The 13668-nt window shown below is 35.2% G+C and overlaps 1 protein-coding gene across 2 annotated transcripts in view; it reads right to left on the reverse strand.

The window, feature by feature from the left end:
• LOC145688046 (uncharacterized) overlaps positions 1 to 13668 on the reverse strand; it is a 139664-nt gene that overhangs the window by 43479 nt on the left and 82517 nt on the right. The window contains exon 1 of one of the 2 annotated variants that reach the window (XM_081761750.1): positions 12343 to 12365. The exons of the other annotated variant lie outside the window; for it this stretch is intronic. The gene's annotated coding sequence lies outside the window, so the exon portion shown is untranslated. Of the gene's footprint in view, positions 1 to 12342; positions 12366 to 13668 lie in introns of those variants that run through there. 2 annotated transcript variants of the gene reach the window in all.

Consider the following 13668-nt stretch of genomic DNA (forward strand, 5'->3'; position numbering starts at 1 on the left):
TGGTAGAATTTTGGGGGGAATATCACGTTTACTTTTACTCATAGTTTCCACGTAAATTAGATTTTTTGCAACAATTCGTCAGCTAGCTCACAGAACGTGAAGACGTTATCGGCAGTAGTCTTAAAAAATCTTGCATTATTATTTTTAAGAAAAATAGACATTTAGAAGCACCGAATTTCTACTAGAAATTTATAAATTAAGTCGAAATGTTTGGTCCAGCGCTCTTACTTGTGAATGAAAAATTTTGATAGCCTATCGTATACGTGAAGAGCGGGGACCTAAATTTCCTCAATACGATTAAAAATTATTTTGTCTTTAAACGGCTCTGCCAAAAGTAAGCACAAGGCTTGCAAAAGACAGTGGTTTAGAAAGCGACACATAGCTAGAAGATCAATATTTTTGAACGTATTTGTTAGAGTGAATTAAGAAAAAAAACAGCCGGTGAGGGATCTAAGGTATCCCGCTTGGTCGTCCAAGGGTTAAAATTTCAGATTTTACATTGACATGAATAACGCACAGACAACTAAAAGAATATTAATCCAATAGCAAAAATACTGCCAATTACGAAATAAGCTTAATAAGAAATGTAGGATTACAACATTTTCCAGGTATATCACATGTCAAAAACTTGGACTTTTGCAACAAGTGACGTTTCTCTCGATTTCATCTCTCGAAAAAATGTCATGATTTTTTCTCGCTACGCCTACTGTTTTACTGGCTTACATAATACTCACGTTATCCTTGAAGCATATCGCCTCGACACACTAGGACCATTTTGGGCGTTACTAAACAATTAGACATCCTCCAGTAATAAACCCTCACTTCATAAGAGCTTTTTCTTTTCCAAACAATGAGTGTTTCTTTTAGAATATCCATTATTAACTCCCGAAGGCCACTGTCTTTACAGAAGACATACACATTGCTAACAGTATATTTAGGTAAGGGAAGAGAGGGGGAGAATGCTAGAGTTGCATCAGGATGAAAGACGTCACATATTCAGCTTGAAGGTTCTTGAACTAAAAGCAACTGTAATCAATGAACGGAATTGTTTTTATCTCTATGAATTCGTATTCTGGTTATTAGAACTATGCAAAATATATATCTTTCTTCCTGGTCCCATATAAACTTCATAAGAATCTAACTATAATTTTTAGAAATGAAATTAAATATTTCAGCTTAACGTCCCTCGATTATGCCCCTCAGGCTAAGGGAGGGAGACGGCTGATTAAGGCAAGTAAATGATGATGAAAGAATTGATGGAATGAAAATGTGGGAGGAAAGGGAGTACCCCGGGAAAACCCACGGCCGATGTTGTATGGTATTTAGAACTAGACCATAAAACTTGTCAACAACTGAAAATTTTCATACCATAACTGTGTGTCTGATGACGCATAACTTGGACATAAGAGCATCTATTTTGATACTTCTTCTTTAGTTTGGAAAAGCATGCTTTTGTGGTAGTTTTATATAAATTTCATTAAGATCTAATAATAATCTTCGGAGTTAGATTATGAAATTCTTCAAGAGCTGACAGTTTTAATACTGTGTGTATGTTCATGTTTCTTGGGCCGACCCATTTTACAGGAAGTTAGTGTCCTAGGGCTTAGCTCAGGTGTCTAGCAAACGTAAAATTGAAGAAAAGAAAAGCAATCGGCTTCAAGAAAGCACCAAAAGCAGAAAAAAATTAAAAATAAAACATTAGTTGACTTCAACAAATCCGCTGAAGAGTAGAAAATAACTGTAATAATAAGAGCTATAAAGCAGAAAATAATAAGCTCTTAAGAGCTGAAAATAAGTCATTAAGGTTTATATCGTACCTCTCGAGACAAAAGGGCGTATCTCATTTTCTTAACTTTTCCAGGAGAAAAGTTGAAATCTTTTCTCATTATTTAATCTATCGTCTTCTTTTAAAATTTAGTTTGGTTTCCTCCCTTTCAGATATATAACTTACCAGGTCAAACTAAATTTTGACAGAACACGATAAAATAAACTTATGATAACATCTCTAAACTTGTCTCCCGGAAAAGTTGAAAAAATGAGATACGCTCCTATCTCGAGAGGGACAATATGTTTGTCCGCAATTCTTTTGATAGTAAGATCTCAAAAACCACAAGTGCTAGAAACGTGCCTGTCAATTCCAAATTTTGCGTATATTGTTCAGTTCTTATTCAAATTTTCAAAAACCGTGTCGTTATAGTTTTATTCAACATTTTAGGGGCCGTTTTGAAACCATAAGACTACCAGTTGAGAATGCTGCAAGAGCATTGCTAGAACGAACTTTAAAAAAAAGAAAAGAAAAAGAAAAGAAAAGTAAAGAATGGAGAGATGAAGCAAGAAGAATAACTATGATTCTTCCTAGATGTAAAAGTAAATCCTTTTATTTGCACCTTCTCTTTCTCGCAAAAATTAACAAATTATCATCTCTCTGTGACACAGTTCTCGAGATATGGCTGTTCAAATATCAAGAAATTCGAAATTTTTTAACCAATATCTGGTGAACTGCAGCCAGTTGGCCAGTAGACAGGTAATCAGTGGCTATCGGTTACTATTTGGTACCAAAATGTTCACCATCCTCTTAGGCATTGATCAACACCAATATCATCTTTGTGTAACTTACAGTTCCCGAGATTTGGCTCCTGAAAATCTCCCGAAATCGGAACTATCTTTTGGTTATATCACGGGAACGGTAAGTCATAGAGAGATGATATTGCTATTAATCAATCTCTAGTAGAATATTAAATATTTTCGTAGCGATATTAATTGATGGCCACTGGCCAAATCAGTGGCCAGTTGGACAGTGGCCACCGGTTACTACGTATTGATACCAAAATATTTAGCATCCTCTTAGGTATTGATCAACATCAATATTATCTCTCTGCAACTTATGGTTTCCGAGTTATGGCTTCTTAAATATCTAGAAATTGGCCATTTTTTTGGCCAATATCACAGAAACAGTAAGTCATAGAGAGATTATGTTGGTGTTAATCAATACCTAAGAGGATGGTAAACATTTTGGTACCGATATTAATTGGTAGCCACTGGTCAACTGGCCATTGGGCCAAAGCAATGACCAGTTGGGCAGTGGCCACTGGTTACTGTTTGGTACCAAAATATTCACCATCCATTCAGATATTGATCAACACCAATATGATCACTCTATGACTTACGGTTTCCGAGATATGGCTTCTTAAATCTCTGGAAATCGGTCATTTTTTGGCCAATATCTCGGGAACCGTAAGAGTGACGCGAAAAATATAACCATTTATAGTTTTTGATCCTCTATCGAATGCAGGCTTTAAAATTGAAAAAATCGCAAATAACAGACAGACAGACTGACAGACAGACACACAGACATAGATAATTCAGTAACGAACTTTTTGAGTTCGTTGTATATACATTGTTGCAGGCCGAAACTACGGTGTTAAGCAACCAGTCAGTAGAGAAGTTACGTATGGCGGGTTGACAGACATTGCAGGCGCTTTGCTTAAATCTGAATGGCAAAACCTAATGCAAACTGGGAACTTCAAATACCTCAAGAGACGCAATGAGGCGTACTCGGACATATATGGATTTATTAGAAAAAAATATTTCCATTTGATATCATGTTACTTCTACAAACTTGCTACAAACTCACTCCAACATCTTACATAGCAATTAATTCACTTCCTTTGTGAGTCTCCTATCCTTTACTTTTGTGAGTAAGGTGACATGCACAGTGGGAAGGAGATTCATGGTCATAACAGAACGATGCACTGAGTAGACAGTGCACATCGAACTAGTCTATTTTTAAAAAGCTGAAGCCTGTGCCAACGCAAACAAATTAATGTCCAATGTAAATTTAGTTTTAATGGTAATTTTACGAGGTTTTAATATGTCTAGGTTGACAAATGGCGTATTTATGATTTTGTTTCGGGGGGGGGGCTTTGCCTGAAAATGTGAACATTCTGCAAGATATTTCATATACTTTACTATAGTAAGTAAGATTTCGGAGGGCTTAAGCCCGGAAGCTCCCCTAAATACGCCATGGGCCACCCTGTATATATATATATATATATATATATATACAGGGTGGCCCATAATATGATGTTTCAGAAACTGAGCTAAAGGAACTTACCACATGACTTGAACATAAAATTGATCATTAACACATTATTCTCATACCTTTCCTTACAACAACTTCCTCTCTCCGAATAATATCTGTTCTCCGTGGCATGGTCCACCAATGCACCATAGAAATCATTACATTCCTGGAGACGAAGAGCAACGTTTTTAGAAACAGCTTGACAGATCCGTTCTGGTATCCTGTGAAACTCTACTATGTTGAGACACTTTGCAATTCAAAACACCCCACAAAGTAAATCACGGGGAGTCAAATCGGAAGATCGAGCTGGCCACTCCACATGCACACATCGACCGATACATCGGTTCGGGAATGTTTCTCTCAAGCCCATCGTCATGTCTACAGGCTACACAATGTTGCCATATCGAAACTTTTTCTCCAGAATTACTAATACTATAGTCGATCAAATATATATATAATTATGGGCCACCCTGTATATATATATATATATATATATATATATATATATATATATATATATATATATATATATATATGTATGTATGTATGTATAGAGAGAGAGAGAGAATGGTAATGAATAATTATTTTCTATTTTTAGTGCTTCTGTTGAAGCTTTGTGTCCTTATCTCCAGACGAAAATGAAGCAGCATAACAGATTCTTCATCCTTCCGAGGAAAAATCAAATTAAAGCTTTATTATTATTATTATTATTATTATTATTATTATTATTATTATTATTATTATTATTATTATTATTATTATTATTATTATTATTATAGTAAAAATCAGAAATTTACTATAGCACACTAGAATTTAGTTTAGGAAGATCTTTACTTTTTCCTGCATGTTTCACTCACACTCTTGCCATATGGGATAACCTACAATGCTCTACCTTTAATTTTCACATTTGTGTCTGCTGCTTTTCACATCTAAATAGTTTCTGTCTGACTTCGGCTATCCATTTTTCATTTGATCGTCTTCTTGGTTGCTTATTTTTCCAAGTCGAATACAGAATATTTGTCTTCTTTTGCTGTTTTTGTATCGAAAGGTCCAATATATTTCAGACAAAAATTTTCTTGTAGGCCTTACATCTGCAGAACTACATAGTGTGTGTCCAAACCTGAATTATTACTTAATTCAGTATGATGTGTTTATTCCGTAAAAAAAAAAAGAAAAAGAAAAAAAGAAAACTTGAGTAGGGGCTGTACAAAAATTTTGTGGCCCCTGATCCAAAAAAAAACATTTCAATCAAAAATTCCCTTATACGCCTTATATCTGGAGAACTAGATATAGTGCAGCCAAACCCAAACTATCACTTAACTCAGTATGATGTGCTTATTCCGTAAAAAAAAGAAAAAAAAGGAAGAAAAGAAAAGAAGAAAAGAAAAGAAAAGAAAACTCGATTTAGGGGCTGTTCAAACATTTTGTGGCCCTGATAAGAAAAGCCTAATTATTGGGCAAGATCGCAATCTTTTGATCCATTTTTTGGATCATTCCTTAAATTGTTGTTTCTAGGTATATGATCCCCCATACCCATTTCTAATTCTTCACAGCTTCATTTTCTACTTTTCCATTTTTAGTTTCGTATCTCTTCTTCTTGTCCCTTGTATGTGTCTCTCCATTGTTCTTTGATTAGCTTAATCTTCAGTTTGTGCACTCACGTTTTACGTCCATACATAAGCACTCGTAAGATACACTGACTATATATTCTACTACTATACTACTACTATATATTCTACTATATATACGATACTACTATATGACTATATATTCTACTTATATTCTACTATATACTCTACTATATCAATGAGACTATTATCTCATTGATAATGATAAGAAACAAAAGTGAATAGCATAGTGATAGCTTTTAAATCATACATTGCTATCGCATGTATCAAACCATATTACTATCTACGGTACGTTTACATTTCATTCCTTCTAATTGTAAAACGCCTGAAGCCAGATAGAAAATAACAGTATTTTCTTTAACTCTCAACGGAAGGACATGTTTGAATCCTATATTAGGTTGTGGGTACACGACAAATTTAACCTCGGTACTGAATGAACGTTCAAGTCCAAAGAACAAACAAATGACAATCTTTTAAAAGAAAAAAAAGTCATGTTTGTTTGCTTGTATTCCTTGAATAACAAATTGTATGGAAAAGAATTGAAACATCTGATAAGGTCGTTCTCCTGATTTTAGGAGTTGAGATTGAGAAAAATTTTAGTTTATTAGTGTTTTTTCTCGTTTACGCAAACGCCCAGATTGTGAACACTATTTTACTTTAAAATAGATGAGAGGAAAAAGGTTGAATTTCTTTTCGTAAGAAACCTTTCAATTATATATTACATTCTGGGAAGCTTCTGAAGAAAAAAAATTACACGCATCGCTGCGCAGTAATTATCAGTAAGCATGCTTCTGGTAAATAAAGACAACGTTTCCTGAAAAATAAAAACAAAAAATAAAAGAAAACCTTTCTTCCTAAAGAAAACAACATGTGGAAAAGCTGTTAAGACTTTCCTGAGACTCCTGACATTGTAGACTTTGCACTTTACAAGTCAGGAGATAGAAAAAGGCCTATCTGTCTATATGTTTCTTATTTTCTTTTTTTTTCTTTTCTTTCGTAACTCATTATTTGCGAATACTTCTACCTGCAGTTCTTGTGAAGGAGAAGTTACATAGTCACATCTCACCGTACTGTGTGTATTTCAAACTCTATATTATGGTATTTCTAAATCCATACTTGCTAACTCTGTAACACCGCCAGTACGTATACAGTACATAGCATTTAGATTAAATTTAAATCAATATTACTAATCGATGTGCCAATTGTTTTTTTTTCAATAGTTTGTAATTATTCAAAATTACGGTGAGAAAAGCAAACATTTAGGCTAAATGAAACGAAACGAATGTAAAATCGTGATGGTAAATCTTCAGTGTTTCTATTCTTTTCTGCTAAATGTTGGCAAACTTGTCTGAAAGAAGTTGTGGAAAATGTAACAAACGAACGGAACTGATCTACTATTATTGTCGTGATTTGTTTTCTTTTTGCCGCTTAAACTAAAACAGAAATGTTTGACTTTCAAGATTGGCATACACAGTCAACAATAACTGTTCTTTTGCGCTGTTATTGAATGATAACGATTCGATCACTGCGCTGTTTGTTCTATTGATGTTATTTGGAGAATAGTTTACTTTATTCGGGTGCATCTAAAGTAAAGAAGAAAAGAACTTGAATTTGTTCACAGTATAATCTTGATTTTATTAGTTTGTCATCGTGCATTCGAGGATCACCCAAAGAAAATAAATTAGAAGACATTGAGAAATGAAAAAAAAAAAGACATGTGGATTTAGAAATAGCCATTTTTTTCCACTATTCACGTTGCCTTTAGTTAAACTAACAAAGAAAGGACATAAACCTTTCATCTGGACATCCGAATCAAACCTAGTCCATTCGATAAACATAACAAAGATATGTTCATTCACAAAAAAAAATTAGGTGCCATGGACAACCGATTAAGTCCCTGGAGCCCATAAACTCTGTTAGTATAAAGAAAATCGTAGACTTACAGTGAAATAGCTATTGCATAAACACTGATCCTTAGAAAGTCATGGTTTATTTTTCAATCTCTTCAACATGAAACAAGCTTCCCAGAGAAGCTATGTATTGGGGCCTATAGCAGCGCACTTGAACAGGGCAAATTGGGAGAATATCGGGAAAATTCTCTCCGGAAATCCCTCCCATCAACTTTGGACCCCTCTGGAGTGGCTCCGGGTAAAAGCACACAATCCAAATGTATCTCGAAAAATACTATAGGGAATAAGAAATGTGTGTACCAAGTTTTGTATTGCTAGACAGAATAGGTATGAGGGGAAAGAGTGTATACACTTACATGTATACACATATATACTCCTATGTATCCTCCTTATTCAAAATTGCTCAAGTTTTTCGCTCGTAAAAAATATTGACGGCCAAGCGTCCTGGGGTTTCGAAATTTGGATTATATGTACCAAAATACATCCAATACATACCCTGGGATTCGCTGCACAGAACTTTTTTTTTCTCTCTGTGTGTATGTGTTATTAATATAATAAATTACAAATTCAATATGCGCATGAAACTCCTGTCAACACAGTTGCATTAAGTATTTGTTGTTCACAATGAACTACTGCGCCATTAAAAAAAAAAACAAAAAAAAAACCTTCATAGACCTGAAGGTGAAGGATATATAGTGAAAGGTGTTTATGGTCCATGTTAAATCGATTTTGTTAATAAATAGTAGTTGTACTAAATCATGCTGCCTCTTAAACTACTTTGCTACTGAGCTCGAAGCCGATTGACCCGAGAGCCAGTCTCGCGAATCCGAAGATATGCGAGGTGTGAGAGACCCGGGTTTGATTCCCGGCGGAAGCTCAATATAGTTCGGATTCCACGTTAATCAGTAGGTCCCGTGTCACATAGCCACGCTGCTGAAAAGGACGTTAAACTTCAAATCAATTCAACGTTGGAAACGTGCGATAGGAAGTTAGGGAATATAACTACCTTTGTATAATCTCGTACTGGAAAGGACACTGAATCCAATCAACTAGAAAGTGAGTGTAAAATGTGTTATCAAGTTATATTTTTCCCTGCTTCAGTGTTTTCTCATTAGTTTAACGTCCCATTATTATGCACCGAGGCTAAGAGAGACGTGAGTGAAACTGTGAATGAATAAAGTGAGATGAAATTGGAAAATCCTAAAAAAAAAAGCGCAGTTTGTCCACAACTTCCGTTCTTACAGGATAAAAGTCATGTCTAAAACTATAATAAAACAAGAAAACATGCGACTTAAATTAGTGGTACAGTGCAAGTGATCAAAACCGACACCTCTTGCCAATTGAAATGAGCACTCAGCGCTGAATTATTACATTATGGATAATAATCACAAAGTAGAAAGGTATTTTATGTCTATTAAAATCCTAAATTGTCACATAATTTTCGTTTCTAGTTATCAAGACACGTGTCACACTATTTTAAATATTGAATCATAACAATGATATCTTAGTGTTTAGCTGTCTGGTTGCATTATTTCTCTCCATGCTTACATGTGAACAGAGTAATTTAAGATATGCAAAAAATTTAACACAAGCAACCACATCCTTGTTCTCAGGCCGACTGTTGCGTCTGTGACCTTGTATTTGAAACTTTTTTATTGTGTTTTTTAAGACAAGGGTTTATTGACAAACCACAACAGAATCGTTTTTGACACCACCACTGTGTCAGTATTTCTCCTTTTCTTTCTTTTTTTTTTTAAAAAAACTATTGGCATTGCATTAACGAAGAACGACCGAGAACCTATACAAAAAAGGAAAAATGTACGCTGTATGTTCCATATTTGGCTATTTCCTGTATTCTAGTAATATATGGCTTAAGATACTCAAAAATTCATTGCAACAGATACGAAAGCTTGATAGAATTGTTGTTACCCAGCCCAATTTCTGAAAATTTTGCATTATGTTTTCCTACTTAGCTATTATCCCCTCACCTTCGTCTTGGTCTACCTCTGATGTGTGAGGTCTCTGGTTCGATTCCACCTTACACCAAGTGCGCTATATAAAGGACAAACACCGTTTGCGTAGGTTTTCTCAGGTTTCTTCATTTTCCTCCCACTTTCTTCATTTTGATATTTTATTCATTCTCATCATTATTGTCCATTTAGCCTACACGGCATAAACATGGGACATAAAGCAAATATTCAATTTCATTTTCGTCATGGTCTACCAAACTGTGTCTTTCTTACCGTCTCTCCAACTACATATCATGTGCATATTTTCCATAGGAGTAGTGTGTGTATCCGAACCACTACTATGCATTCACGAACAAGAGCCTGGGGAACAAGATGTATCCTGAGCTTCTGAAGGAGAAAACTAATTGCTTTTTTTTTTTTTAATGGACTTCGTACTTATAAATTCGATTGTTCTTAGCCTCATTATGAACAAGGTAAAAATAAAAAGACAATGAAAACATATTGTACACATTTACTATAATAAACAATAATATTCAGATGCTCATATTTTACAAATGATTGAAGCGATGGAGGTGGACACACCCCAGGATTAAAAACCAGAATGTTCCAAGAGCATTGCCAGAACGAACTTTAAAAAAATGAAGATATGGAGTGGGAAGGATAGCTGTGATGTTTCCTACATGTAAAAGTAAATCTTATTGTCCACATCTTATGTTTCTCGCAAAAAAATTGCCAAATATCATTTCTCTATGAGTTACTGTTCTCGAGATATGGCTCATTAAACCTCCTGAAATTCGAACTTTTTTGGTCAATATCTGGGGAACGGTGGCCAGTTGCCCACTGGCCACCGGTTACTATTTGATACTGAAACGTTCACCATCCTCTTAGGTACTGATCACCCTTACAAATATCATCTATCTATTTTTTCTATGACTTACGGTTCCCGACCAGTAGCGTCATTTCAGATTTGGCTTGGGGGGGGGGGGGGGGCAAGACACCTTGATATAAGTAAAATATAGCGTTTTTCACTGACTTACTACTATACTATTGATAAAATCTATATAAATCTCAAACTCAGGGGGGCAAATACCTCTCCCTGCCCCCCTAAATGACGCCCCTGTTCCCGACCTGCGACATGGCTCCTTAAAATCTCCCGAAATTGGGCATTTTTTGACCAATATCTCGGGAACAGTAAGAGTGACGCGAAAAATTCTATCACTTTCTCAGATAATTTTTGATGTTTTATCAAATGCGGGGCTCAAAATTGAAAAAAAAAAAATCGCAAATAACAGACAGACACAGAAAATTCAGTAACAAACTTTCTAAGTTCGTTGAAAATGCAAAGTTATCTTCCGAAAAGTCAGATAATAACTTAAAGTAAGGATTAAATTATTCCACATAAGAATTTGTTTGATTTCATTTGGATATTTGTTCTCTCTCTCGTTTTCTCTTTTCAGCCCTGATGCGCTATGTCAGATGAAACTTAAGTTCAAATTACATACACCCTTACAACTATCAAACAACATTGTTTGTATAGGTAACTACTATTTTGTACTCAATTATGCTGAACTTGAACTATGACTACAGGAAGTTCAATTACAATTTTGTACCTGGTTTATTATTTGAGTAGCACGAAAGCAAGGTTAATATTGGCTCAATTGATAGTCCAAACTGTAAAAACTTTTTTTTTTTAAGTTCATCACTGTGGTAATAACACCCGATGTTGATATTTCACACCAAAATTATACTGAATAGGAGCCACTTTGCATAGAAATGTATTCCAAAGCTTACAAACCTTTCCGTTCTGTTGCGTTCACTAATGCAATTATGCTGTGAGACAGTCATCGGCGGGTTAACAACCCCACAAACAGCAGAATGAGTCTTACTAACAGTTTAAAAAAAAAGAAGAGGAAGGAACAAATTGAAAAGTAAACGTGGTTTATGATATCAAGATTATTCTTTTAAGTTTAATACCCTCTGGAAACTAATAGTAAAAACGGCTCATGCAAATGACACATCAAGAAAGTACTACTACAACAATACATAAAAATATAAATAAATAAACATTTTGAATAAATAAACTAGCACAGATTCAAAAAAAAAAAAAACTGCTGTCCTTTCATGATATTTCTCTGCATCCTTTGGTTGAAAAGAGAAAAATATTACTTGATAGCTTTTGCCCATTGTATTCGTTGCCAAAGAAGATTTGCATTCGATTTCGGACAACACCAGGTTACTCTTAATATGATAATGGTATGTACTTTGATATCATTTTTAACAATACTTAGTTCCGATATGTAGATTTAAACTATTTCATCATTATTTAAAACGTAATTAAAAATCATGTACATTTGTTGTTTTAAGACCTCATTACTTTAACCTTTCGGCAGTCGCCCTGTTGTAAAAAGTACAACAGTGTTGTTGTTTTTGTTGTAAGTCACTAACTGACTGAACTGACTGAATTGCAACTGACCGAATTTATTGCATGTGTCGTTTGTATTTTTATTTATTTTTACTATTTTGAATGTGACAATGGGATCACAATGTGAATATAAGTCAATAACATCTTTACTGTTAAGTGTTGTAAAAAGTACAACGCGCGACTGCCCGTGTTATATAGACAGACGCGACTACCGAAAGGTTAAATAAATACACCTTTACCAAGAGAAAAAAAAAATGAAAGTTATTCAAGTAATATTTCAGAAAGTGAACCAGAAAACTCTAGGACATGATGCTGTCTACCACAAACTTACATGGCATGGAATCAAAGCAGGGATCTCTCGCCCTAGATATAGCCTATCTACTGTATGGTTAATGAAAACTAGCGTCTGACAGTTGATTTGGAACACGTGGTGCGTTGGAAGTATCGTTGGCAAAGATTCTGCAATAGTAGACACAGCAGCTCTGAGAACAAACTTAAGATCGTTTAACAAGTCATAATTCTTAAAATGGTAATAATATAAGTTGGTTTGTAACTTACGATTTGTAACGTATGACGTATAATGTTTGTAATGTATAACTGACAGAAATAATACTACTCTGGTTATTTCACAGATGATTCAACATTCGACTACTGGTAACAGCGTGGTCAGTGGCATTGGTTGCCTACAAACAATGTGAAAGAGTATTGTAATGATTGAGAGGACAGACATAATCTTCCTTTCACTTACAGCACGCACAACTATATCTCTCAAATGCAAGCTTTCGTTAACCGCACAATGGTACAGTACTGATTTACCATGGCATCTATTACGAAACTTATTTATTTATTTATTTAATTAGCTGAAATGCCCGTTCATCGAACGGAGAGAATAGGTTTATGTAAAGTGTTTGAACTCTCTTCTCCCTTTAGTATATGTATGGGAGATGAATTTGGACTTAAATGTCGTCGGCAGTGTCACTATTCATCTCATAGATTGGGCACAAATTTCGTACGTTTCCTATTATTTCTACATGTCACGCACTTCCCACCCCAGTTCATATTGATGGGGCTGAACTTGGACTTCAATGACTTTGTAAGTGTTACTAATTATCTCAGCAACCCCAAAAGCTATGGGTGGCCCCGCGTAGCGTAGTCGCTAACGCTCTCGCAATCGGTGCGAGCACTCCCGGTTCGATTCCCGGTGGGGGCACTCGGTTGAAAAAGTATAGTAAGCTTTTTCAGGCCAGCCATTCTGAATGAGGTTTTCCTGGGTTTTCCTCATTCACACCAGGCAAATGACGGGCTGGTACTAACTTATAGGTCCCAGACCGCTTCCTTCCTTCCCCAATCCTTTCTTCCTTCCCTTTCCTTGGTGTGCTTGCCGAGGAACATCATCGCTCATACGTGACGGGTTAAATTGCCATAGATGCCGAAAGTCCAGAATCTAAATCCTAAATTCTTCGAAAAGCTATGAATTGTACATTAATATTGATCGATTTCGATTTTTTTTTTTTTTTTTTTTTTTTTTTTTTTTTTGTTGAATGTCACCCTTACGCGTCTTCTCCTCCCTTTCCCGAAAATGTACTACAACCAAAGTTAGACTAGGGTCCACTCATGTACAAAAAATCATCAAGACCGGTGGAACGGCCTAAGAGGA

This window comes from Thermobia domestica, chromosome 6 (assembly GCF_964235325.1).
Source record: "Thermobia domestica chromosome 6, izTheDome1.hap1.1, whole genome shotgun sequence".
NCBI lineage: Eukaryota > Metazoa > Arthropoda > Insecta > Zygentoma > Lepismatidae > Thermobia > Thermobia domestica.